This window comes from Triturus cristatus, chromosome 7, assembly GCF_964204655.1.
Source record: "Triturus cristatus chromosome 7, aTriCri1.1, whole genome shotgun sequence".
Taxonomy (NCBI): domain Eukaryota; kingdom Metazoa; phylum Chordata; class Amphibia; order Caudata; family Salamandridae; genus Triturus; species Triturus cristatus.
Window position 1 is genome coordinate 1654028051 of NC_140590.1, and position 24686 is coordinate 1654052736.

Genomic DNA, 24686 nt, shown 5'->3' on the forward strand with positions numbered 1-24686 from the left:
ATGATGCTGCGGCTGCACAACGAACGAGCATGTCTTGTTGCTGGGTATACTGTGTTTGTCCTGTGTGTTGCGGTATCTTTGGCTCTTACGGCATCTCCTGACCCACTTATTTACATGATGTTTCCATGTAGGGGACTCTGGATATCCCAACATGCCATGGCTACTGACACCTCTCCGCAACCCAAGAACAGCTGCAGATCACCGGTACAACAATGCACACGGGCAGACCAGGTGAGTGATTGAGAGGACGTTTGGCCTCCTGAAGAGCCGATTCCCGTGCCTTGACAAGACAGGCGGGTCCCTCCCATATGCACCGGAGAAGGTCTGCAAAATCTTCATCGTGTGCTGCATGCTGCACAACATGGCCGTTGAGAACGCAGTGCCACTCATCCTGGAACCAGATGAGCAGGAACAGCCACCCGTGGAGGATCAAGGGCTTGGTCATGAGGCAAGTGATGAGGAGGAGGATGACATCTGGAGTCAGCTCATACGCAACTTCTTCTCATAATGGTGAGTCACTGGGTATGAGTGTGCAAGCTTGTAGCATTGAGTGGCATGTGTTGCAATGTGTGTGTCCAGCTGACTGAATGCAAAGTGACTTTGATGTGTTTTCTGATATGTCACTCGAGTGATGATGTCATGCCACACAGTTTTGCGGAGAGACTTTCTTTGAAATTTGCATGTGTCCAACATTGTTCATGTTTCGTAACTGACCATGTGTGCGACGAGAATTGTTTTAGGTGACTTCTTGTGTGTCTGTCGTTCCCAGGTTTTTGCGCCTGTTGTCTGCTCGTGTCATCTTTGTCCTCCTGCTATTCCTCATGAGGATTGCAACGTGTGCTGAATTAGCGTTCCATGCACGGACATGTGGAAATGTCAGTTTGGGTAAGGATTGCAGCAAGGCTTTTTGGTGGTGGTACGGGTTGGGAATGTATGGGGACTGCTTCTGTGCATGTTGTGGTACCATGCATACATGTCTTCTCACCATGGAGCATATAACATGTAGCATCACTCCCATGACATGATAGTCACCCTTCTTGACAGTCATCTGTAGTGGAGTGTGGAGTCTAATGAAGGCATCAATGTGTGTAAACCTTGCCTCTGAAACATTACGGATGCTACGGGTGGACATAGTGTGGGACATCACAGCAACAGGCTCTATGGGGAATTGCAGCCTCTCCGTGTGCAGCAGGATGTGTTTGGCCCATCCCCTACCTTTGTGTGCCAGTTCATTGGGATTTACAACATCCGTGTTGTGAAGGGGGGGTCCAGCATATGTCCCACATGGTATGTCAACTGACCTGTGAGTCTGTTCATATGGATGCATTTCCCTTTGTGTGAGTTTGTGTAATAAAGGTGTTCACCACAATCCAAAGTGCCTCATCTCTGTCACTGCAGATCTCTTGCCAGTTTGCATGCGTCATCTATGGCATAATTGTCAAAGATTGGGCATATGAGTGTATGTGTACTTCGGCAACATGCATGCAGTTCTTCAGGGTTAATAATCTCTATTGTGCATGAAGTACGTGGTTGTGTATGTATTTGTGCAGGTTGCTCCCCACAACGGGACGTCAACGCCTGCTGATGGTGTGTCTCCTGTGCGCAGCTCCGCATTTTGTTACCTGATCCTGTGGCCGTCATTTTTGGTGATTGTTCATACATTTTCTCGGAGTGACCCATGAGTAACCTGACACTCCTTCCTTTACATACACCTGTTGCACTGTGCCTTTCTGACCTCCTTGTCTTTGTGTGCTACTTTTTGCCTAGTTTCTCACCCCTTCCGCCTGCTGCTGCCTCACCTGCGGCACCGCCCCACCGAGTGCCCTGATTCTGCAACCTACACTCCTCCAAAATGCTCCTCCCTTCCACCCTCCACCCATTCTTAATGCAGCCAGCAGCTTGTCTGTGCCACTGTTGTGCCAACGCCGTGCCAAAAGCTGGACCGTCTGCGCCTGCAACGTGCACAGTGCACGACCCTCTGGTCCTTGCATGACCCACGTCCCACAACAGGCTCATGCTGCAGCCACCCTCCAAGCAATGTCCACCAGACAATCAACCGCCTGCTATCAGGCAACCCCTAAGCGCACACACGACACCTTTGCATGCTGAGTGTGCAACTCCAACTGCCTACACAGCGCTGCCCCGCCTACCAGACCCTGTCAGAACAACCAGGTCATGTGCCTCCTACTCCACACCCGCTCTGTCCACCAGCACGCCATTGGACTCTGTTACCTCCTCAACACAACAGCCCCGCACATCACCTTAATGACAGTAACCTGCATAAAAGCATCCTCAGCACACAACTTCTTCATTGCCATCTCAGACGGATACAAGGTCACCCGCAGGGACGGCACCAACAATCCCGGAGGATGAATTGCAATTTATTCACAAGTACACCCTCAGAGTCAAAAATCCGGTTTCGCACCAACCCCCTGGCAACCCTCAGAGTAACACTCATCTACAGATCTCCAGGCCTACAACCACAATTCCGCTAAGCCATCAACACGTACATCTGCACGCACGCCCTCACCTCCACAGGCTACATGTGGCTGGGGGCCAGTAACTTCTTGCTGGAGGAGAACCACACCACCATCCATCATTGGTCCATCAACATTTGCATCCACGTCTCCGACAAGCAACACACTGCCCCACACCCCGCTACCGATCCCCCAAAGATGCTTGATGTAAGTCACCACAGACAAGCTGTGTGGGACACTCGAACCAACACCACTGCCACACCCTGCAACCTCACACACTCGATCAGCAACTGATCCAACAATCTTGCCACATTGACAGACTTTCCTGTGAACCACAACAACAGTTAAGCCACCTGGGACAAGGCAGACCTACTGGACTCATACAGATCTAGCTGGACTCTTGTGCAAACCTTGCAACACAAAGAACCATCAGTTACCTTACAGCCCTGAAAAACTCCACACACAGCCATCACCATATCATCAGCAAGGACAAGTGGAGATCCTTCAGATAGGGCCGAGGCACCAAAACACACGACATCAAGGAGCTCATCAGCATTGTGAGTGAACTGACAGCAGCTGTCCATCCAAAGGATACCCCACCCTTGCAAGGCAGATCAAATCCCTTGCAACTTTCTACCACTGCAAGCTCATGGACATACATGACAGCCTTGGCACACAGAGGCAGACAGCACTATTATCCGCGGGACAAACCCCCCTCAGGTTATGGACTCCCGTCAGCAGCAAATACACCACCTGCCTCATGTGCACCATCCACTCTGGCTCTCCATCAGGCCCCTTCCCACACAACATCTCAACCACATCATTCCCCATCCTTGAAGCCCACGTCCAGCATGTCATGAATGTCTCCTTTGAGTTTGCCACATTCCATGGGAGCTGTAGGCATGCAGAGACCCAGGCCCTTCTTAAACAACGGACGGCAGTACCACAGGATCTCCTGGAACATCACCCTGCTTCCCTACCCAGCAAATGTCATCAGGAAAACACTCAACGAGCAACTGACAAACTTCCTCCACGCAAACAGCTCCAGGCAACCGGCACCAGACCATCTTCCACAGTAATCACACCACTGCAACCGTCATCATTGCCACCACCAACGACAACTTTGCCCTGCTCAACAATGGGGAGACCACCCCCCTTGAACTCTTAATGGCATTCTACACCATGTGCTACCACACTGTCAGCTCACACATCTCCAACACTGGTATCCAGAGGAGGGCCCAGGATTAAATCAACAAGTAGCTCACCAGCAAGGCCCAGGGAGTCGGCCTCCACCCTTCAGCATGTAGTACACTGGGGTCATCTGGCCCATGCCCCAGGGCTCATCTCTCAGCGTGACGATCTTCAATGTCTCCATGACCCCCCTCTCCACCATCACATGCGCACACGACCTCATCATCATCTCGTATGCCATTGAGACCCAGCTGCTCCTCACCTTCACCAACGACCCAGCCATTCCAGATCCAACCTTCAAGAAGGCATGAGATCCGTTGATGAATGCCTGAACATCAGCCACCTGAGGCTGGACTTGGACAGGACTTAGGTCATCATCTGAGGATTGTCCCCTTACGGCTGGGTCAACTCCTTGTGTCCCACCGGCCTGGGCACCGCACCAGCACCCAGTGGCCACGCACGCAAGCTGGTGTTCATCATGGACTTATCGCTCACAATTACCATGCAACTCAACACCATATGTACCTCATGCTGCAACACCCTCCGCATGCTGCAATTGATCCACAGATAGATCCACTCCAAGGCAAGACAGACCGTCCCCCAGGTCCACGACACCAGCCGGGTCAACTACAGCACCGCCCTCTACGGAGGAACAACAGCAAAACTGCAGGAGAACTTGTCCACATCCAGGGTGCATCTGCACACCTCATCTTCAACATCCCCCACCCCAGCCACCTCACAGTCCACCTGAGATAGCTACAATGGCTCACTGTCTGCTGCAGGATCACCTTCAGACTCCTCAACCACACTCAGGAGGCAGTCCACAACCCCAGACCCAAAACCGACCTTGGACGTCTGTCATCCAACACCCCGTTGGCCCAACTCCGTGCAGCCAACCTTGCCCTGGCCACCATTCATCACATCCACAGAACAACTGCATGCAGGAGATAGTTCTCCCACCTCGCCAAGCAGACCTGGGACTTCCTCCCCGGGCACCTGCACATGACCCGTGACCTCTACGCCTTCATGATACTCTTCTAAATTGGTCTGTCCGAGCAGTATTGCAAGCCCCCCCCCTCAGCAGATTGAGGCCATCACGGGTGAGCATTGGGCTCCATGTCTGTATTTGATAATACATTGTGACCCATGTGTGTCCTCGACCAGTCTCAGATCCCAGTGTATGGATGGCTGGAGTTAGTTCCACTCTCAGGCATACTTTGACATATCCCCACACGTATGTTGTGGACTCATGCTAAATAATTGCAACATAAAATTTCAATTATTCTTTTTTGTATTATAGGTCTGGGGCGTGATTTGTGCAATGAAAAAGGTGCAATACAGGGACCATAGAATCCAAAGTTCACAGGGGGAGATGGGATCCTTGGCATTTGAAGTCAGCAGAGTCCAGACCACAGTGTTTGGCATCATTGGTCAGACTGTGACCAGCAAGTCCATGTGGCAGATAATGTCAGTCAATGAGGGGATGCTGTCGCACATGAAGGCCAGGTGCCAGGCCAGGTGACCTGGGAGATGTGGATGGGCCACTGCCTCTCACTGTCTTTTCCGTGGACGACCCACCTTCCTCGGGGGGACTCTCAGATGCAGGCCTTGACGATGCTTGGGACGCTCCGTCGGCCGAATCCTCCTCCTCCTCCCTCCCTGTGGCTGGTGGTGGTCTTCGCCTGGTGGCACAGGGAGGGTTGCCCATGTTGTCGGTGATCCGACTGAGAGAATGGCTTATGTCCCTTTGCACCGCCAGGAGCTCAACCAGTCTTGCCTCCATCCGTCCTTGGTGTTCTTGTTGACTGGCGTGTTGCTCGGCCTGCTGGTTCTTCATCTCTGTGATGGTCCCCTTTATCTCTGTGAGGGTCCCCACTACCTGGCTGAACTCCCTGGTGTCACGCCGGTATGCGTCCATGATGTTGTGTATGTGTGACATACCGATCCCATCAGCTGGCTGGTCAGGTTCTCGCCTCCACCTGCCTACACTCCCACCACCCCTGCCCACACAAGCCTGGGCTGCCGTTGCGGGCACATCGGGTCTACTTGACCCCTGAGGGATGGCAGTGGCGGTGTTGTCTGCCTCCTCCTGGGTGCCCGGCGCACCTTGTCCCTCCTGGTCAGACTGGCTCAGTTGTTCACTGCGGGCACGGCTCCTCGGTGTCTCCTGGGATGTGGCAGGAATGGGGGTGGTGGTTGGCACAGATGTTCCTGAACCAGGTGCTGCAGGGGCTTGGACACCAGAGGGTCCAGGTCGGTCGGGGTCATCCGTGGAGTGTTGAGAGGCGTCGCTGCCAGTAGGGATCAGGTTCCTCCCGAGCCTGGGACTGTGATTCTTCACCCCCATTGTTGGGGGGAGATTCATCACGTTGCCCTGTGTGTGAGAGACAGACAATGTTAATGCTGTTTCATGCAACATCCATGTTTCATACACATTCAAATTGTCACTATTCCTCCAGGTAGTTGTATGTGCCTAGCATTCTCTTCAATGTTCACTTGTGGATGGGTATGTTGCGGGGGACAGATTGATATGTTCTCCTGAGTCTTTGACATGTAGATTTTTGGCCTGGTTGCTTCTTCGGCTATGTATTGGTCTTGTTGTGTTACATGTCCATTGTGACAGTGGGTAAATCCATTGCCTGTCCCGGGGGTGTCTGCTTGCGTAAGGGGTGTGTGTGACAGGGCCTGCTGGTGGGTGTAGTGTGATTTGGCACTGGGGCTCCCAGGTGATGTAGCTGTCCCCCAATGGAGCATGCTGCCATGACAGTGAGTGTGAGTTCCTGTCCTAGATATCTGACCTTGTTGTCTTGGTGTTTGTGTTTGCACTGGTCACAGGAGGGCCTTGTGCTGCCTACACCAGGGCTAAGTGTCAGCTATCTTGTCAGTACTTTCCCAGTCCCTGTGCATTGCGCATGGTGCATGGGTATGTACCTGGGCCATATGGGATTAGGGCAATTGTGTCTGATTTGGAGTTCAACAATGCGTTTTGTGACACCCACCCTCCCAGCATACCGGACATCCATTCTTTGGTTAGTGCTTCGTGTAGCATGGGACATAGCATGGCCTTGCTTTCTCAATGGGGCATACACATGTTAGAGGCATTAGCGTTGTTTTTGACTGTGGTTCTGGCCGGTGAGGGCTTGGGGGTAGTTGCGTGCATTTTGTGTAGTTGGGGTGTGGATGCCATTACCCCCATGTTACATAAGTTGTTTGTGTACTCACCAGGCTCTGGAAGTCCTTGAAGTCCATGTACTCCCACCGGCGGAAGCAGGGCCATCACCTTCTCCTCCCAGGGATGGAAATGTACTGGTCTGCGGGGTCCACCACCTCCAGTGATGTTGCTCTGGGCGTAGTCGTCATTCATTTTTCGCTTGACTGACCTCAGCAGATCGTACCACCTGGCTAGGCATTCAGTCCTTGTCCTTCTGATGGGTGCAACAGCATTCACCCTATCGACGATCCTCTGCCACATGTATGATTTTTCGTCTATGCTGGTCTGTCTGACCAATGTTCCAAACAGCTGTGGCTCGACTCTGATGACGTCATTGACAAGGATCTCCAGCTCCTCCCTTGTGAACTTTGGATTCTTGTCTGTGGGCATGGTGTGGGGTGAGGGTGTGGATGGTTGTGAGTGTGTGCGTCTGAATGTGAAGGTGTGGGTCGGAATGTGAAGAGGGGGTATGTGTGAAGGAGGTTGTGTGAAGGTGTATATGTTAAGGTGGATGGGTGTAGTTGTTGGTGTGTGCTCTCCAGCTGCAGTGAGTCTGTTGCGAAGGCTCGTGGTTTGTGTGTGTGGGCCCTTTTTATTGGTCCATTTGTGGGTGGGCCACAGTTTGAATTTTTGGTGGGTGTGTTATAAGGGGTGGTTGTGAGTTTGCCCCTCTGTTTGCCTGTTTGGATGTGGCCAGGTCAGTCATTTCCATGTTTTGTGCACTGTAGACGTGTTTTGTGGTGTTGTGCGAGTCAAATAGACCCTCCTTGTGCTGTTTTACAGTGTCCGTGGTTCAGTACGACTCGTTTCGTTGTATTTGCTTCTGTTTTTTGTGTGTCCGACTCGGTCATACGCGACGTTCTCCGCGGTACGAGTCGTACTCCAACACGTTCCCAGGGGTGCGAGTCGTACAGGGGTACGAGTCGTACAGGCATACACCCCCATGCGTTGTGTATGTATATGGTGCGTACCCCAACATTGCGTATGTACGGTGCGTACATACGCGGTGTTGTTGTAAGGTGCGTACATATGCATGGGGGGGCCTGTACGACTCGTACCCCTGTACGACTCGCACCCCGGGAACATCTTTTCCTGGGATACGAGTCATACAAAGTTCGCTTCGTAGCGGGTAAAGTCATTCCCAGTGTACGGGACGTTTTCCGTATGATTCGTAAATCGGAAAGCCGGTCCGGATCGTACTTGTACGGTCGGACTGTATTTTTACGATTCGTACGGAAAAGTGTCCGGGTCTGTCTCGTACAACTTTTCCCGATCCGATTCGTACGGATCGGGCCGATCCGTATGTATTTTTCCCGTACGAATCGTACTTCACGGGTAGGACGGGACTTGTACGATTCGTACGGAAATAATTACGGATACGAGTCGTACAGAAAAAAAAAATACAGGATCGGAATCGACCCCTAAGTAATTGGAGTTCAGGCGACAACATACCCATGATGATTCGTTTTATGTATAGTTGATATGCTCCTTACAAACCAATGGGGAAAAATGAAAACAAAATCTAAATATCCCACTACACAGTTGTATGCCTGATGGATCGATGTGTCTTGCTCGTGTCATGAATTGTTCTCCAGACCTACCGATATTGAGGAGGTTTCTACCTCCCATTTACTATAAACATTAGCCTTAAAAAGAAGGAAAGTAGCTATGAATAAAGATAATTGGGATCTTTGGTGTCTGGTGCTAGCCAAATAAACCCCGAAGCTGTTAAGCTGCTCTGGCTGACAGTAAACACCATTAGAGAAAATAATAGTTACGTTTCTGAGCAGAGAAGCCATATAATTGTCTCACAAAGGGTCACACGTTTTATGGGTATTTATTGTCCGCCTCGTTATCACCACCCTCCAATTCCTTTCTCAAACTACTACAGCACAGGTACCAATCTTACATTTAATTTGGATGAAGTGATTGAGGTCATACACCAGAGCCCTGCTGGTAAAATCCCTGGACCAGATGGAGCGCTTATGTTTAGATATTCCTACCATATACTTAAGAGGTTTATTACCTACTTTAAGGCCATAATGAAAACAGGACCTACTTATTGTGAAAAATATATTCTCCTGTTCAACACAAGAGGAGCCCAACTGCAGGAAGAATCAAAAAATAAACCTAGATAGGGAAAAGTGGCAGTCTTCAAGAACATCAATCATTAAGGTTAATGTTTTAAACATTAAATGTTAATGTTCTTGACTTTGTGGCTTTGGTCTTCAGATCTTAAAATTGGTTTTGGCTCGATTGGTGTCCGGGCCAAGATCATCCATAAAAGCTACAAATGCATCAATATTTTTTTTCAAATCATTAGCAGTACGCAATACTAAAAATGTGTTGTCCGCGTGAAGCAGTTCTGGAATGGGTCTTTGATTTATGTCATAGCCTGTCCTAGGGCAAGGTAAGTGCTTAAACCATTGATATACAGGATATGAATCAATACATACTCTTCAAGTAGTCACACACTGCTAAGATGAGTCTGACCTAACCTTAAATTTATTTTGTCTGGACAAAGAAGTGGGGCTGGCAGCCAAGTTCTGAAAGTGATGGACACAGCCGTAGTAATATGCACTGTGATCATTTCTCTTTAGAATTAATTTCTACTGAGCAACTATATTTTTGTTTCCACTCAAAGACTAAAATCACCATGTTAATGTTTTTGTTTGAAGATGACAGCAATATACTTCAACCGCAAAAGGAATGCGCAGGGTTAGGAAATAAAATGAATATATTACAACAGTCTGTATCTGTGGGCTTTGGAAAATAATTCTCTGAGCAGGCACTTCATCATCAATTAATTGTTGTATTCATTTTATGCACTCCTTGTTAGTATATTGTTGGAAATTACCATTGTTTGAGAGGAATTCCTCCAGATTTTTCCTTTCACTACCCTATTTTTGCTGAACCTGTTTTTGTTGGCTTTAGAACTCTGTGAACCTTACTCCTGCTAAGCAGTGGTAAAGTGCTTGTGGTCTCCCTTCCAAACATGCTAACATGCTAAGATTAGCATACACCTAATCGGATGATTCAATTTACCTATAGGTCCCTAGTATACGGAACTATGTGTTACTAGGGCCTGTAAATAAAGTGCTACAAGTAGGCTGAAGCACTCATTGTTTCACCCACTAGAGTAGTCATGCAAAACATGTCTAAAGCCTGCTTTTGTAGCCTGTATATGCAAATTTAAACTGCATTGCGACCTGGTCAAAATTGCCAGACCTAAAACTTTCTTTTTAATATTTACAACAGTTCATAGGGCAGGGTGCATGGTATTAAAAAAGGATGTTATACCTTAGTAAACCCAGCCACCATTGTATGGGAGGTGGGTGGGAGTTGTGAAGTAAAAATAAAGAGAAACAAAACCAAATGGAAGAGACTGCAGCACCATGAACAAGCAGGCTGAAAACAGGGGACAAAGCAGAGAGCATGGCAGCAGGGATTTCAGTGGGGAAGCAGCACAAGAAACAGAAAGCAAGAGAACGTATCCACTCAAACAAAACACACATAGCACTACACCAAACACAATTCCAGAAATGAAGGGTTAATCACATGGAACCTCATCCTTTCACCACCACTACATACTTATAACACAAATAGAATTAAATGCCTCCAAAACAAAGGATAAATCCTGAGGCAACTCTCACTCTCCCTCTCATCCCAGGTAAATACCAACATCAATAAATTTCCCCACAAATCAAGTATAAATCTTCAGGTGCCACCACACACTGCCACTATTCTATGATTTAGATCATCAACAGCAGAAGATCCACAGAAATTAAGAATAAAGCTGAGACACACACCACCATGCCTTTCTATTCAAAGTGCATATCACCTACTACAGGAAAAGGGTTGTAAAAAGGGTCCCGGGCTCTCCATGCCACTGGAATCAAGCTATCCAGGCTGAAGAGAGGTGAAACCCCGAAACCGGTCCTAGGATGCTTGTTTCCAGTCCAGGGAAGACCTGGCTTGGCAGTTCGGGCTGGACTGTTCCCATGAGGCACAGGGTCAAGACTGATTTGCATATGGCTGGGTTCAAACTGGAACGGCATGGTGAGCAAAAAAACGATGGATTTAGGCCCAGATCTCTGTACTGGGGTGAATGTATGATATTGTTCTGCATTCTGTCCATCAACTATTGTTTTTGCATTTGTCACCCCGAGTGGGAAGGGTATGCCCAGATGTGGGTCCCGTGCGTGCTCTCCATGCCACTGGAATCAAGCTATCCTGGCTGAAGAGGGGTGAAACCCCGAAACCGGTCCTAGGATGCTTGTTTCCAGTCCAGGGTGGACCTGGCTTGGCAGTTCGGGCTGGACTGTTCCCATGAGGCACTGGGTCAAGACTGATTTGCATATGGCTGGGTTCAAACTGGAACAGCATGGAGAGCAAAAAAACGATGGATTTAGGCCCAGATCTCTGTACTGGGGTGAATGTATGACATTGTTCTGCATTCTGTCCATCAACTGTTGTTTTTGCATTTGTCACCCCGAGTGGGAAGGGTATGCCCAGACGTGGGTCCCGTGCTCTCCATTCCACTGGAATCAAGCTGTCCTGGCTGAAGAGGGGTGAAACCCCGAAACCGGTCCTAGGATGCTTGTTTCCAGTCCAGGGAGGACCTGGCTTGGCAGTTCGGGCTGGACTGTTCCCATGAGGCACAGGGGCAAGTCTGATTTGTATATGGCTGGGTTCAAACTGAAACGGAATGGTGAGCAAAAAAACTATGGATTTAGGCCCAGTTCTCTGTACTGGGGTGAATGTATGACATTGTTCTGCATTCTGTCCAACAACTGTTGTTTTTGCATTTGTCACCCTGAGTGGGAAGGGTATGCCCAGACGTGGGTCCCGTGCTCTCCATGCCACTGGAATCAAGCTGTCCTGGCTGAAGAGGGGTGAAACCCCGAAACCGGTCCTAGGATGCTTGTTTCCAGTCCAGGGAGGACCTGGCTTGACAGTTCGGGCTGGACTGTTCCCATGAGGCACAGGGTCAAGACTGATTTGCATATGGCTGGGTTCAAACTGGAACAGCATGGTGAGCAAACAAACGATGGATTTAGACCCAGATCCCTGTACTTGGGTGAATGTATGACGTTGTTCTGCATTCTGTCCATCAACTGTTGTTTTTGCATTTGTCACCCCAAGTGGGAAGGGTATGCCCAGACGTGGGTCCCGTGCTCTCCATGCCACTGGAATCAAGCTATCCTGGCTGAAGAGAGGTGAAACCCCGAAACCGGTCCTAGGATGCTTGTTTCCAGTCCAGGGAGGACCTGGCTTGGCAGTTCGGGCTGGACTGTTCCTATGAGGCACAGGGTCAAGACTGATTTGCATATGGCTGGGTTCAAACTGGAACAGCATGGTGAGCAAAAAAACGATGGATTTAGGCCCAGATCTCTATACTGGGGTGAATGTATGACATTGTTCTGCATTCTGTCCATCAACTGTTATTTTTTCATCTCTACAAATCAGCAGGGATGCACCAGAACAGATGCGTCATGTAATCCCCCCCTTGCGCCACCACAGATGCGTCGCATTTACAATGCGGCGTGCCATGGTGCAAGGAGGGGAAGATGCGTGACGCATCTTGTAGCGTACGGGCAGCGCACTGCTGGAGTCGCGTCGCAAGCGCAACGCAACTCCTGCAATGCACAGGGGCCGCCCATACTTAACGTGGTGCATCACTCCTTATGCCTGCTTCAAGCAGGCGTAAGGATTTGACGCAGCAGCGTCGTAAAACTGACTCAGTGAAATCTTGTAGGTTTCACTGCGTCAGTTTTACGGGACTTTCCTGTGAGGGAAAGCCCACCCTGCAACAGAACGCCCACATGAAACTTGACACAGGTTTCATGTGGCACAGGGCTTTACAACGTGAGGCATCTGCCTAGATGCGTCACATTGTAAATAAGTCGCAACGTGGCGCATGGTTTACGCCGCCGCTGCGTCACAAAAGTGACGCAACGGCGGCGTAAAAGTGTTGCAAGGGGCTTGTAAATCTGCCCCTCAGTCTCCATCGAAGAGCCTGGTCGTGAATCTCTTTCTGGAGTTTGCCAGCAAGGAGGCTGTACAGAGGTGGAGGAGAAGGGCGTTCCAGGTCTTGGCAGCGATGTAGAAGAAGGAGCAGCCACTGCTTCATTTTTTTCCTTTAATTAATTTTTGTACTTTACATTTGGTTTAACTTTGATGCACCCATTACAGCACACTTTAATGAAAGTGGGAGCCCCTCCCTCTTCGTGGTACAACCATGCACACCTAAGATCGAACTGTGATTTTTCTGTCTCCTGCACCACAGGTACGCCTCACGTGGGCAAGGAAGCACATGGGCATGTGCAAGGAAGACACTGTCTTACACTCTCCTGCTCTGGGCACAGGTAGCACAGGAGAACCACAAATGCACTTTTTGAACCTGTGGGCCACCATTCTATGTAGAGCCACAGCACATATGTATCTGGCGGTCATGGCAATCTCTGGACCAGTTCCCTCACCTCTACAAACAGGCACTTTAAAAAACTTCTGGTCCCCTGCAGCAATCCAACTGCTGATAGCCTCTTTAGTATTTACTCATTAACCCCATAAAGATTTCTGCATCATGATGCATGCCTGTGGCTCCAAGGCACATGCTGCAACAATACAAATGGCACATGTAAGTGGACATCACCGTCCCATTATCTCTGAGTCCTTTAGGCCAATTCACACTGACTCTTCCGCTCTGTATTCTTGGTTGTGATCTCCATCCATCAGCGGCAAGGTTCTGTGGACAAATCTTGGGGCTTGTTTGCCGCCTGTCACTGCTGCTTTCTTCTTCTATGAAGCAACTTGGCTGTCAGGGCCAAGTCCTCCTTTCCAGCCATGGTGGTCTTCTGACATGGAGTCTTTCCCGGCAGAAGCACCCTACAGCCCTTATGGCAGACCACTCTCCCTGCTTTGAATTTCCCAAGTCCCAGTCCTTTGGCCACTTGCAGACTGCCTGTGTGCTTGGAAGGAGTCAGTGGTGCCCACACCTACAGGACCCACTAACATGAATGTCCGTAAAGGTCCATGAGGACCTCGTTCCCTCGGGGTCCCCCAGTAACTCAAGCCTCTGCTAGTCAGGGAGCTACTACTGTGAGTCCTCGAGACAGAGTATACAAAAATACAGGAATACAAATTCTGATGTGGGTTCCTCAACACTCCACACACAGATTCAAAAGCAGAGCTGGTCCATCTTCCTGCTCCTTTGTTCCTCCTCTTCTCAGTAGTCTTCCCTGTGTAGTGATTTAAATATATAGCTGGAGAGTTCTTGAACATTACATTTGCCTAACTAATACAGTGATTTCGCATCACTCCTCCCCTACTAACTGGCAGTTCAAGGTGTCTGCCCACTGGCTGTTCAGCATCTTGCATAGTACTCTGGGTAGAATCAACATGATAGCCTGGAACAAAATTGAAGCACACCTCACTCTCTAAGACTTTAAAAACCCCATGGGGCGACTAAAGTCATAAGTTTGCTTGTCCTCCATTTGTTTCAGCCTAAAGCTTCAATTCCACTAAAGCTGACTCAAGGAAATATGTCAAAGTTTGAAATAGATGAAAGTCTTATTTAGAGCTAAAACTTGATAACAGTTTGTGATCTAACAATTTATGACCTTGCTGCCACAATACTACTTTTTTTTTCTACAGAGTTTTATATAGCGTGAACTTGACCCGGTACCGGGTATCAGAGCGCTTTACATAGCACCAGTTGCTTTACATGAGGACACATTCATTTTTGTTAGGCAAGGGGAGATTAAGGGCCATATGTAGGTAACATACTATTTACCGATTCATAAATACCGAATTTTACCGATTCGGTATTTATGAATCGGTAAATAGTATGTAGGTAAATAATCGGTAATTATTACCGATTCGGTAAATATCGGTATTTATGAATCGGTATTTACCGAATCGGTAATAATGCATCCCTTCCCATTCATTCCTATGGGCCTGGAGGCCCATAGGAATGAATGGGAAGCCAGTTACTATTACCGATTCGGTAAATACCGAATCGGTATTAGGGGAGGCATTATCATGGGTGGCAGGGTGTCACATTGACACCCTGTTGCATCCCTGATTCGTGCATGTGTGCACATGTGGCGCACATACATGCCCTAAGGGCATGTATGTCTGGCACATGGCACTTTTCAAATAGCACAAAAATGCTTTTTGAAAGGAATTCGCCATTTACCATCAACTTGTAGTTGGTGGTAAATAACGAATCCAGACACCAATAATGCACTCACTTGAGTGCCCCCTACATAGCATTTCTGGATTCGGTAATTCACCGAATCGGTATTTTACCGATTTCTTAAAATTCCGATTCGGTAAATACCGAATCCAGAAAAGCAGCCACCTACATCTCAAGTGCCTCAATACCGGTCGGTAACGGGATATTTACCGATTTTCGGCCGTTACCGACCGGTATTGAGGTACCTACATATGGCCCTAAGTGATTTGCCCAGAATCACAGGATGCTCAGAGTCATTGCCTATACTCAAACCTGGGTCCCCAGATTCGAGGTCGACTGCCCTAGCTGTTAGGCCAACTCCTCTCCCCTAATTAACTAACTATTAAAGGTTACATGCCAGTTACACTTTATTCAGAGTGCAAAGTAGCTTAAACACTACAGGTGAACATGCAAGCCAAAAAGAAATGGACATTCATTTTTGGATTCCCATTTGAACTATAAGCTTTAGAAGGCTCCTGCCAATTTAGTCTGGTCTTCAGCTACAACTCTGCTTCCTGTGCTCAGATGCCAGACTGATACAGACAACAGTCTTTCTGTCTCAGTTTGTGAATGTGTACACACACCTGCACATGGGTTTGTACACAACCTAAGAAGAAACCTATTTGCCCAGCTGCATTGTTCAGAAGGAGGGGGGGGCGCTAGTTGTTACAACCCCAATCAATTTCAACATTGAGCTTACAATGGATGTGAATCCATAAGGGGGTCCCATGCAAGAGCAAAGGTCCAAAAAACAGAGACCAAATGCCCCAAAACTGGAGAACCTCAGAAGTTAGAACCTGTTTCCTTATAATGTCCCTGCAATCAAGCACTTTTCTTGGGGTGCAAAAAAAAACACAAATATAACGGTAATGTCTCACTATTACAGCACGCCGTTTAGTTCCCAAAGTAACAAAGTGCTCACTCCCAGGGCCCATCATTGGAAAAGCCCTAATATTTGGAATATTTTTAAACCAGGCTACCTCTTCTTGTGCTTCAGCACAAACAAGTGGTTCACAACATGTTTCTACATGCAACACACAGAGAAATATTTGTTCACGGATTCTGTATATTGCACTTTCAATCGTGTCGACGAAATGTACAGCTTCTACATGTACAGTGGATGGTACATGAGCTTGTCTAATGAGAGGAATACAGCTAGAGACTCTATGGGTTCAGGACCTTTCTTCTGCCCTGAAGAAGTCCCCATGATTCGGGATGAAACCTGTTGGCTGTGTTCTTGTTCCCTTTGAAACTGAAAAAAATAAAGAAAAAACACTAAGAAAAGATGTGTCTTGATATGCTTACCTTGGAGCACATGATGAAACATAGTCTTGTGTGACTTTGTACCTTGCCTTTGTTTTAGGCTAAGTAGGCATTGTATACTCTATAGATGCATTATCCACATTTTAGTGCTCCTTCTGCCTGGTTTGAACATATCTTGGGGTAGCTACCATGCTTCCACTGTCCTAAGACACATCCCCAACAGGAAAAAGTCCATAAATAAAGGGCATATCAGGAGGTCACCCACCTCTCCACTGCCTTCCAGACCCACATCATCATGTTGAATGCATGGGCAGATGAAATGCCGGGAGCATATATAACATAGAATGAAAGATGGGTGAAAAGTGCATAACAGGAATGTTTTTTACCTTGTTGTAAGAAACTCTCTCATTCTCTACTTGATGCATGCCAAACCCTTCAGTGAAAACCATCCCACTTATTCACCAATACCCATCTATAATTCTACATTTAATACAAAACTATTGCACACTCCATCTACAGAACTCCTACTAATTACTTTCACTTCTCCTAGGTCCTCTTCTCCCAGTCACCACTTTTTCACTTATACTCTCCCTGATCCCTCCCCAAGCTCCAGATATCCTCTGAAGAGATAAAAGTTGATATGTTGTTACTACAAAAATTAACAAAAATAAAAAAAAACGTGTACACTTACTCCTGCAGCCAACTACTCACTCGAAACATGGTGGAGGACACGTTCTGTCATAAGGGATAGTGCATTCGCAGAGGTGGAATGGCCTATTGCAAGCTGCTGGGACTGATTGGTTCCTCTGTGAGACGTTTTGGCTGGGGCAAAGTCAGTTGCAGGTCAGTGTTTCACATAGCACTCCCATCTGTAAATATGGCACTTTAAAAACTGTTGGTACATAACTTGGATAGGGCAAAACGTCCAAAAGAAGCCCATTTTATAATGTTGTTTGTTCAGTGCACACATACCCCTCTATTTGTTACGATTGCTGCTGAATTCCCCTGCTGTGTTTCATTACATGTTGCCCATTTGTAACCCCATAGGCCTGATCTTAAAATGTGTTGTTCTATCATAAATTGTAGTGTCTTGCAAATGCTATTGCACGTTCCCATTTATTCATTCAGTCCCATGTAATATGTATGGGCCTCATTTATGAGAAGTGTCGCATCGCTGCTTGAAAGCAGCGATGCGTCACTTCTCAGTGCGCCCTCCTTGCGACACCAATGGTGCGTCATATTTATAATATGACGCATCATGTCGCAAGGAAGGACAGATACTTCAGTATAACTGACGTATCTGTCGACGCAAAAAGTGGCGCATTGCTGGAGTTGTGTCGGAAGCCTGACGCAACTCCAGCAATATTCCTTACTCATGGGGCAAGCCCCTTGTGAAAGGGCCTGCGTCACCCTTACGCCTGCCATGAAGCAGGCGTAAGGTTTTGACGCATTGGCGTCCTAGTAGTGGCGCAGCAAAATCTGATAGATTTCGCTGCGCCACTCCCACGACCCTTTCTTTCTTGCGGGGGTACACCCCCCTGCATACTTTATACCTGGTGCAGGTATAATGTAGCGTAGGGGTTTATGAAGTGACGCATCTACCTAGATGCGTCACTTGTTAAATATGGTGCGACATGGCGCATGTTTTACGCCACTGGTGCGTCACTAAAAGTGACGCACCGGTGGCTCAAAAGTGACGCAGGGGCTCATAAATGAGCCACTATGTGCTTTGGTTTTTTGTTGCTAATCTATACGTTGAATGGTCTAAAACAAGCAAGTGATAAGTCTGCGCTATACAACTCAGGGACAAATAATAAATAAACAAGCATTGGCAAAACATTTGGGACATATTGGATTTGCCAATGGTTTTTGGTGATTCTGTTCAGCATAGCTAAAGAAATAAAAACATACAAAAGTGCTGACACTTTTTTTCTATACCGATCCAAGCTGTATTGTGAAATAAAAAAAATTAACATTATAAGCTTTTTGTTAAAAAAATCTTTAAGCACAAGAGCAGGTCAGGGGAGCATGGAGAGAGTGGCACGGAGGGTGGGGCGGCAGGAGGAAGTTGCAGCACCAGGGGACTGGTAGGATCTATAGCAATAGATGGTGCAAGTGGTAACCAGTGGAGTTTCCTCATCAGGGGAGTGATATGACACCTTCTTGGCTCACAGGTGTAACACAGGCCCCCGCATCCCCCGCAGTGCGGGGGGGCCCCGAGCTGCAGGGGGCCTTCTTGGCACAGTACTTATGCCTGAGCACTCCGGAAAAAATCTGGAGCGGGGGCACCTCCGTGTATATTGCAGGGGGGCCCCTTGAACTTTCGTTACGCCACTTTCTTGGTTGTTGGTAAATCCATCAAGCCGCCTGATTTTGTACCAGCTGTAGTCTCTTTATCAGGTATTCTGGGAGACCAAAATAAAGCAAATACACACAGTCAATATGAGAGATGACTCTCATGCACTCAGGAAAAATGCCATCACTCAGAGTGCCAGAGAGGCAATTGCTGAAGCAGAGGTTCTTCATCCCACACTGTTGTGGGGGGAAACAAAATGTGAATTACAGTTGAACAGATCAATTGATGAAGATGGCTGATCAAAATCCTCCTATGTATGTATATAGATTTGCATGCAATTTTGTTGACAATTTTTTTATTACTTGAGCAATACAGCTTAAACTGTCTTTAGGGCCGAATTAAAATGAAACCACTCATTGGCCATTCATCATGTGACCTATTACCGAGCTTATGCTTCTCCTGCTGTGATTGCAGCACCTCTGTGAATGAGTCTATGTTGTAAACAGGTAAAAGACATGCTACAGGTGCTGCCCTATGAGGGACACAGTGGCGGTGGCTTATTTATTGCCTGTGATGGAGCAGGTAGTGCAAAATCTTGTATACCTCCTCTATTTTGCATGAAAGTATTAATTGAATAACCTACTTATTATAATTTACTAATTGTGTGCTGTGATCTATTACATTTAACCAATTTGCATACACAAATTATACGTGGGAACTTGCTATTTGCATGGCAAAATAACTCTAATAACTAAAATTAGTACGCATATTAATTGCAGTATATGTGGTAATTAGATATTGCATGATTTATGTTGCTTTTGTGACGTTTGCATCTTCGTGCAGGACCGTAAAGGTGAATATACTGCTTTAAATGTCACTAATGCTAAGAAAATACTTATACATAAAGGGATTAGTAAGGGTATAACATTAGAAGCATCATTTCTTTGTATTAATTATTTTTTTGTGTTTGTTTCGCTTAAGTTGACATTTGGGCCTATCAAAATATGGCGGCAGAAACCGAGTTCAGAAGTGGCCACCGTCTCGTGAAGCGCGAAGTCTACTGCGCAGACTCAGATGGCTCCGTGAACTTCTTAACAACATCTGTACACTCTGTTCCTGTCAAGGATAGGTTATTGGTGGACTGCCAAACACCCAGGAAACTAGAAACTGGTATAAATGAACAATGGACTCTTACAACTAGAAGTCGAAACTTTGCAACAATCAGTATTGGATCATCACCGGAAATGTATCAGCAAGATCCATGTGAACCTGGACTGTCCAAAAATCGGACGTTTGCCCCCAACCAATAGAAATCATTCTCTGCTCAAAAATGTTTCCTGTTATCCCAAAATTGATTATAAAAGAGTAGTAGAATAGGGAGGAGGGGCTAAGCTACTCGATGACATTCGGCGGTTACTATGACTGCACACGCTCTTTGACCCCACAGGCGATGACGGATGCTGGTCCTTTGACGATCTTTGGGACTGTAACGTGCTGAGCAAAGGACTTTCGGACTCTGAGATCCGGCCTGCTTTTTCAACAATTTAACGACAAAATTCGGTTATGCAGAGCCAATGAATTAGAGGAAACCCAGATAGCCAGAATAGGTAGATATAGTGTTCTGTGATTTAATTAAATTGATCTAGAAATTCTAAACTTTTGAAGAGACAATTGCTAATATTAATTACAATGACATTTTAGATAAACAAATATTGATTAACAGAAATTATGAGTTTGTGGTTCTTCATTAAAGAGAATAAAGGATTCTGAGTCTTAAATGTGTTTTAGCTGGTTCTAAATCACCATCAACCAGTCCAACTAATTGGTCCGATCGACCAAGTGGGTTTAGTGCCTTGATGTTTAGGATTAGGAATCTATAGGTGGCGAATGTTAATGTAAATGATGCAAGATAACTTTTCTTTCCCTATAGGTTATAAGGTATCTCCACCCACATGTCCAGTGCATCTTTCGCCCTCCTGTGTGCAGACCAGTGAAAGAGAACGTGCGAGTGTTGGTGCTATGGGCCCCACCAATGAATGCGTGTGTGAATGAGTTAGTGTGACGGCGGGTCTGCGACGCAGGGAGGATAGTTGTGCTCTCTCTATTCCCCCGGTTTTTGCTCTGGATCACTTTTTCTGGTAGCAGGATGATGGTTTTATTGCATTGGTTTGGTGATTATTGCTTGAAGATTGCTTTTTGATTATTGATTATTGATTGTGGATAAGTATTGGTTTATGTATTAACACTCTCTGTTGAGTCGCGTTGCGTTTCATGTTGTTTGACGACTTCTGGGATGTAGGAAGTCGGAAGTTTGTAACCATTCCGTAGTAGAGCAGAGGTAAGCGCTGTTCTCGGGAAAGACGGGATTGTTGTTGCCCTATTGGTACACAGGGAAAACGTGTGACGATTGAAGTTGCACGATGCATTGTCTGGGTTCGATTTGGTACAATTGTCGTGTGTTGCCGCTAGGGACAATTTCTGTATGAGAGAAATGTATGGTAGCGAAGGTCATCTGTGAAATTTTGGTCTTAAGTACCAGGAGTCCAAAAGGTACTCTGAATACGCTTATCACTGGAAAGGTGATAGGTGTTCCCTAAGCTTTTTAGAAGGATAAAGTAGAGGGAAGTGCTACTTTATTAAAAAATGAAATAATTCTGTAGTAGGGCAGAGGTAAGCGCTGCTCTTGGGAAAGACAGGATTCTGTGTGAATGAACTACATTTTCCGAATGAATGTGTGTAAATGAAATAGCATTCAGGTTAATTGTGAAACTCTGGTTTGAATTCTCAGGAACATTGGGTCTCCAACAGGTGTTTTATTTCTAGATAAACAGTTAGCTAATGCTTGCTAGAAGGGTGAAGTAGAGGGAAGTTCTACTTTATCAACGGATGTAACGATTCCGTAGTAGGGCAGAGGTAAGCGCTGCTCTCAGGAAAGACGGAATTCTTGTGAAAAAGGTCAAGACTATCCTTTGTTAGCGAAACAGATAATGGTGGCGTTTTTATGTCGTTACTTACAGAATTTTAGTAAAAAGTGAATGTAAAAAGTTTGCCGATAGATTTTGTAAAGGAGGGGTCAGCAGAAGCAGAAGTAGCGACAAAAGCTGACGTCAGAAAGACCGCGCTGTGATTGGACTGTCAGTAAGTGACGTAGACGCTCCGGATTGGTGCGTTAGTGAGAGTCACGCTGGGATTGGAGGATTGCAAAAGTGACATAGACGCTCCGGATTGGTGCGTTAGTGTGAGTCGCGTTACGATTGGATAGAATAAACAAACTAGTCGTAGAAGAAAACTAGCGATACAGAAAAGAAAAAATTATGTATTATGATCCACCAGAAAAGGAGAAAAAGTCCTGGTTCGGTAAAATCAAGAACCTATTTAAAAAGGACAAACCGATTGTGACTAGAGAGGGACAGTTGCTCCCTCCAGCGAAATCACCTGCATCTTTCATGATTACGAAATATGGTTATCATTCATGTATTTGGTTAGACAATTGGGCAAAATATACTGAAGATGATGAAGTTTTGGCATTTCCAGAACATGGTTCATTTAATTTAGCGGTTTTGCGAACCTGTAATGCCGATTTTTGATAAACAGAAGGATAGTGAGCATTGTCTGACGATTCCTTATAAAGGAAACAGAGAAAATGAAATATAAAGACGAGATACAAGTGAAAATTTGTGGGAACAAACGGTAGGAATTTTTGAACAAAGTACTCCTAAAAATTTGACAGTAAATCAGAGTTTAATAAATATAGCAATAATGACGGCAGAGTCAGTACCAGGATCATCAAAAGGATTAGAACAGACACGAAATGAAATGATTCCTGTAGGTCCTACTTCCGATGAATTAAGTGAATGGCTGAGAAGTTTACAACAAAAAGATGCTGAGTCTAAACCTTTAGATGTGTCCAAATTAAAAATAGTATTAGAGGAATGAATAGTAGAGACTGTTCCTAAAGAACTATGAGGATGAAGAATTAATGTTTCTATGCAAAAGCATAACAGAGAGAGCCAGAAATTTACATGAAAGACTAGAAGAAGTGGCAAATGTAATGGGTATTGATTTTGAAAAGGTAAAGTCATTACAAAAACCATATAGAGTAGATTTTTCTGAACAAGACATTGAAAACTTAAACACGACAGGACGAATGATTCAGATTAAATATTTAATCATATTACTGAGAAAATGGGACGATGTAAACAAATGGAAGAGTAGATGGTTTTGAAAACGAGACGTTGCAACGGATAAAACGTTTGCAGCTTACCCAGTAAGAGAAAAGGAAAAAGTAGTAACTGAACGTCCCATGAGAGAGATTCCAGGTGGAGGCTATGTACATGTCCACTGGACTAGACAAGATATTTTGTCATTTACCAATGATTTTCCACGACTGCGCGAAAAGCCAGTTGAGGGGTACAGGCAGGTAGACAGGTTCGTGAAATTATCAAAAGTTCTATGGATTGATTTGAATGGTCTTTTTGACATAATACTACCTGCAGATTTATGGACAGAGTGCAAGGTAATGATTAGCTGGCCTACACAAGAATACCCTAGAGATCCAAAAACAGGTGCCCCTGATCCAGAAGTAATGAGAAAATATGAACAAGTAATTACCTTTCTGAAAAATAAAGTACCTCCTAAAGAAACTGATTGGGTAAAAATTGATAGAACTCATCAAGAAGCGAAAGAATCGGTACATGCTTACTATGAAAGATTGATCCTAGCCTTATAACAGTATAGTGGTGATGAAAACTTGAGTGAAAAGGATTTGAGTCATTTTGTATATCGATTTGTGTATGGATTGCGACCTGAAGTAAGTGAAATGATTAAACAGCATACAGTAGATTGGCAAAATAAAAAGATAGATGAAGTACTAAGACATGCAAAATATTTTAGTGATGAAATTGAGGCAAAGCAGCGTAAATTAAAAGAAAAAGCCATGTGGGCTCAAGTAAAAGTAGCAGAAAGATAGGAAGCACAATTGATTGAACAGGCAACTGGTACGGGCATGAAACCAAAATGTAATATTGGAAAAGGGAAAGGACAATTTAATATAGATGAAGCCAAAAAGAAATGGCCATGTCATAATTGCGGAAGAATGGGGCATTGGAAATCCGAGTGTAAATTTCCCCCGAGTGCCAATGGTGATAATGCATCATTGAATCCACAGGTGCAGAAAGAGGTGAGTTGTCAACCGCAGCAACAGCAGCAGGTTGTTCCCCAACAGAATCAGGCACCAAAACCGCCTTTTCCACAGAACGTAAATCATCAGAAATACAGTAATGATACAGGATTCTACAACGAAGAACAGGTAACTAAGCTGCCGCGCGCTAGTGCTGTTTCACAGTATTGGCTACGACGCGATGAGAGTGAGTCAGAAGAAGGTTATTGACGGTGCCGAGGGGAGGAAGAGGAGTGCATACTTGGCCTTGGCGCAACTCTAGAAGTAGTCCAGACAGGCCCATTTGTGGATGGAAAGGTATATGACAAAAACATTACTTTCCTAGTTGATACTGGTGCTACTCGTTCAACTGTTAGATCAGCTGATGTTAAAAATCTTCCTCTCTCGGACGAAACAATCCAAGTAGTTGGAGTATCCAACAGACAGATAAAAACGCATCTCACTGATCCAGTAAAAGTTAACATAGGGAAATTTTCTGAAATGCACCGCTTTGTCGTGTGCGATTCAAGCCCTGTAAATTTGTTAGGGAGAGATTTGCTGTGCAAGATGAATTGCACCATATTTTGTACTCCAGATTGTTTAGCATTTGAGACTCCAGATGAAGATGTACTGTATAAAATGACTATGGCTAATATGGAACCTGAGATTACCGAGGCATTTGCTGTATTTAACCCTGAAGAGCTGCCTCAAGAGTTGAAAAAGACAGTAAAGACGGAGGTATGGGATTTCACAGGAGAAGATGTGGGATTAATGAAAAATGTTGATCCTGTAAAAGTTGCTGTAAGTTACCCAAATATTCCACAGTTCAAATTGACACCCGAGATAATTGC